The sequence below is a fragment of the Trematomus bernacchii genome, unplaced genomic scaffold, assembly GCF_902827165.1.
Source record: "Trematomus bernacchii unplaced genomic scaffold, fTreBer1.1, whole genome shotgun sequence".
NCBI lineage: Eukaryota > Metazoa > Chordata > Actinopteri > Perciformes > Nototheniidae > Trematomus > Trematomus bernacchii.
Window position 1 is genome coordinate 2,741,149 of NW_022987477.1, and position 5,025 is coordinate 2,746,173.

Consider the following 5,025-nt stretch of genomic DNA (forward strand, 5'->3'; position numbering starts at 1 on the left):
CGCGTATCTCCACTGAGACTCCGGGAAGCAATTTGCTGCAAGTGTTTTTTATTGTACATGCAGCCGTGATGGCATCTGTTTGCTGAGCTCAGTTTGATTTATTTTATTTGCTATGTTTACTTGTTTGTTCCAGAGATTTTGCAACTTGATGACTATGCAGTGCTGCGTCGTCGTCACATAGCTTGAAGCTGACATTTTCCATTTCTGTTTGGATCCGGTTCCATTTGCTGTTGTTTCCAGAGTGCAAAAGGCTTCTGGACCAATACTCAGTCCCGTATATGAGCAATTTCCATTGGTCTTCTTAGCTGCCTCGCTTCTTCTTTTATAAATCTGGTGCAGAAGTGTGCGTCAAAGTCTGGTATTCATTTAAACCCTCCTTAATAAAAAATGCTCTCTCCGATGAGTTCTTTAGACATAAAAGAGGGAATCAGTTCTTTCCTATGTAAGCGTTGAAACATGTATATTAAAGAGGGCCTATTCTGCTAATGTTCAGGTTCATATCAGTATGTAGTGTCTCTACTTTAAAGAGTCCTCTCCTGCTGATGTTCAGGTGTATATCAGTATGTAGTGTCTCTACTTTAAAGAGTCCTCTCCTGCTGATGTTCAGGTGTATATCAGTATGTAGTGTCCTCTACTTTAAAGAGTTCTCTCCTGCTGATGTTCAGGTGTATATCAGTATGTAGTGTCTCTACTTTAAAGAGTCCTCTCCTGCTGATGTTCAGGTGTATATCAGTATGTAGTGTCTCTACTTTAAAGAGTCCTCTCCTGCTGATGTTCAGGTGTATATCAGTATGTAGTGTCTCTACTTTAAAGAGTCCTCTCCTGCTGATGTTCAGGTGTATATCAGTATGTAGTGTCTCTACTTTAAAGAGTCCTCTCCTGCTGATGTTCAGGTGTATATCAGTATGTAGTGTCTCTACTTTAAAGAGTCCTCTCCTGCTGATGTTCAGGTGTATATCAGTATGTAGTGTCTCTACTTTAAAGAGTCCTCTCCTGCTGATGTTCAGGTGTATATCAGTATGTAGTGTCTCTACTTTAAAGAGTCCTCTCCTGCTGATGTTCAGGTTCATATCAGTATGTAGTGTCTCTACTTTAAAGAGTCCTCTCCTGCTGATGTTCAGGTGTATATCAGTATGTAGTGTCTCTACTTTAAAGAGTCCTCTCCTGCTGATGTTCAGGTGTATATCAGTACGTAGTGTCTCTACTTTAAAGAGTTGTCACTAGAGAGACACTGGATGGAACACAGGGATTTTAGCCTTTGCAGACCATTCACACTACAGGAAAGGGAAAACCCTAAAAAGCATAATAAAGCCTCTTTTAAAGGTGAACATCATACATAGGAGAAAGGCATCCAAACAACTATAGGAGGATAGTAACTTCCAGCAGCTAGTTAGCTTAGCATGAAAAAAAACGGGAAACTGCTGCCTATATCCGTCCAAAAAGCAATCGTTCTCCATCCAAACTACTTTTCTATTGGCTTTCTTGGCATTTTAACAACAAAAAGATTATTCTAGAAGATCCTGGATCTTGTTGGAATCCAAACGTTCCATGATCAGTGTGTTTCTTGGCCCGGGCCTGCACACTTAAGAGACACTTGGGAAGCAAAACTCAGAGCATTGTCAGTGCACAGATCTTGATCTTGCGATTGCTTCCAGTAATTGTTTGCCCTGAGCAAAAGCCTCAAACATAACTATGCTGCAACATGGACATAAAATCCTCTTATTGACTCAATCCGTCCAACGCTGCCTTCTCTGCTTTCAGGTTTGATCTGTGCAGCCATGTTATGACTGCTGCAGAGCCGTAAATATTCCCTGCTCTTTGTGGAATAAAGCTTAACTGGCTGGTCGTCTAAAAAGTTGTGACTTTATATCCCTATTGGAGCGGAGTGTGAGTTTTGACTGTTACTCTAACTGGGTCCAGATGTGGCAGACTGTCCTAATTGGACCTGGAGCCGGTTAAATCCGCTGTGCTCATATAGCTGCCTTCAGTAGAGGGAAGTACACATTTGAGGAACTTCACTGAGTATTTTCCTTTTATACTACTCTATAATTCTACTCTACTACAATTCGGAAGCCAACTTTGTACTTTTCACTTCCCTACATTTATTTGGTAAAGATTAAACCAGCGAACGAGTACTACTCTGAATACTTTATGTACCTTTTCCTTGTCGTACTAAAATACTTTACTTAAGAACCATTCTCGATGCAGTACTTTTACTTGAAAATCAGTACGTTTACGGTCTGGAATCTGAATACTTATCCCCCCACTGCATGCTTTAGCAACTGTCCTTAAATCTCGCTTTTCTCTCGGGGGAGTGAGATGAAGAACGACCCATCAGAGGAGAAAGGCTTGCGCAGTAAAGTTAAGTTATAGGTACGAGCTGGTGCTGCTGAAAGGGTCAAAAGGTCGGATGAAAGCCAAGGTCGGGGGTGTGAGTCGTTCATCAGAAGTCAGGGAGTGAACGCCTGAAACCCTGACGTGGCTAAAAGAAAAAACATGGCATTCCACCTTTTATCAAGCACCTGGATCCATCATCCACTCCCTGCATATGGTTTTATTTCGTCTCCCTATCACTCCCCCATCATTTTTTACGGACTCCCCCTTCATAGTTTTCCCTCTTTCCTCCCATCATCCATCTTGGTTTTTCTCCTCCCTTATTTTGACTTGCTTTCTCACCCCCCCCCTCCACTCACTCCTATCATCTATCTACCATCCCTCCCTCTTTCCATCTCTCCCTCTCTGACTTCCTGCTCTCCAGCCTGCCAGACGGTCATAATTAACGGGGAAAACGATAGTCCCCCTGGCCCTCAGGAGCCCTGCACTCACTGCCCGGGGAGAGAAAGTGTGTGTGCAGTTTCCCCCGTACCTCCAGACCCCTCTCAATGACTCTTTATGTTCAGCATCAGAGCAGAAGCATGATCTCCGCCGCTCCAAAAAACACACCAAATGACTCAGAGACACACACACACAGAGCGGCCCACTATCCAAGAGCAATAACACACGCACACGCACACACACACACACACACACACACACACACACACACACACACACACACACACCACACACACACCACACACACACACACACACACACACACACACACACACACACACACACACACACCCACACACACACACACACACACACACCTGGTTCTTCAGTCAAACAGAAACTACAGTGTGTTGTTTCTGGATCATTTTTCAAATCTGTCAGACAAAAATAGTCACATAAATCATAAAACAGAGCAGAGAGACAGAGCTCTACCTGTCCATATATGTGCATAACTGTTGTCTTGTGTGCCCTCTTGTCGTCGTCGTCCCCTCCTCACCCTTCCTCCCTCCTCACAGATCCCAGATCAGAGGGCTTGGAGCTGATAAGGAGCTGGACTGATGCTATCTGTCAGTCACAGCCGGAGGGCGGGGCTCTGAAGCCAGGAGGTCAGGACTCTCAGTCCCTCCACTCCCAAACTAAAACAAACAAATCCTTGAGATGCTCTCACATACAGGCAGCATGTGATCACACGGGGTGGACACAATAACAAGAACACCTTACAGAGGTTATAGAACAACAGTACCTAAACAGACTGCAGGTTTGAATCAATTTTGGCACTAGTTTAGTATGCAAAATTGTGCAAAAAGTAGTGGAAATGCATTAGTTCACCAAGCCCAAGTTGAGTTCTATTTAAGTTTAGTACAAAATAATGTTAAAGTTCACACTTGCTATCTCTTTTTCTTTTGTATTGCACAGGAGTAATAAGCACACATGGTTTGGCAGATGCTTTCCTCAACTTTGGTTAATAACTAAAAGATCATTCTCGCTGTAAATTCTCACATTTGAGATGCAATGAAAAACTAATGTTTCGCTATCTGTGTGGTTGTTTAAAGAGTGTCTTAATACTATGATAACATCCGACAAAATAAAACATTGCTTATCCACCGTCTGTGGTTAACAAATGAGTTGCAATAGTACAAACAACACCAGTGATGGACAGACATACCCTGGGGTGCACGTCTACATCGCTGGAAAACACTGGATCTAATAGGACATTGTCTTTCTATTTCCCACACTAAATGTATGCCCACACATGCTCAATTTGCACCAACGCGTCCCCACAATCTCCGGTGTTTGTTCGACTAAAATCATGTTGTTTTTCAGATTCTGTTTTCAGCCCCCAGCACCTGCTCCCCCTCTGTGGTTCTGTATATGTACAAACGTCTCAGTGTTTGTCCACCGCTACATGTGTGCAGGTAAATGTGCTGTGTGTGTGTGTGTGTGTGTGTGTGTGTGTGTGTGTGTGTGTGTGTGTGTGTGTGTGTGTGTGTGTGTGTGTGTGTGTGTGTGTGTGTGTGTGTGTGTGTGTGTGTGTCCAGCAGTGTAAATATTGTGCTGTGCTCTAGTAGCAGCTCTTCCTCCGGCCCTGCAGTAGCAGCACGCTCGGCTGTTTATTTTCCTTCCTGACGGACGACTTCTTATCAAATAAGCAGACACTGCCTGCAACCCGCTGTCCAACCACGCGCTCCCGGAGGATATCCCGCCCACTTTCCTCCAGGCTCTCAAACCTCTCCTTGTTGATTGACAGCTAAATGAACCACTCACACTTTTCCTAAATCCAGATTGACAACAACTGTAAGAATCTGCAATATATCTCTCTCCTGATTTACAATCTTCGTGATGCGCAACTCCAGAGCAGATGTGACAGTGTTTCCTCTCTGTTGCCATGCCAGCGCCCTTCAGTTATGACAGAGTGATAAGGGCTCCCACAATGGGGGCTTTATGAGTCAACAGGGGTCTGGAGAGTCACAGCAGACACTTGAGCAAGACTATCCCTTCATGCCATGACTGTATCTTTGTTATGCATCAAAATGAGATGTCCTAAGAGTAAAATAAATGCAGCGCAAGGTTTATTATTGAGCATATGTAATCACATGACAGCTAAATGATGGCGATCTTTTGTCTGGTCTGATGGGTGAAAAGAGGTGCTGCAGCACAGGTAGTATGCGAAAAATAAAGAGCTTTTTGAAC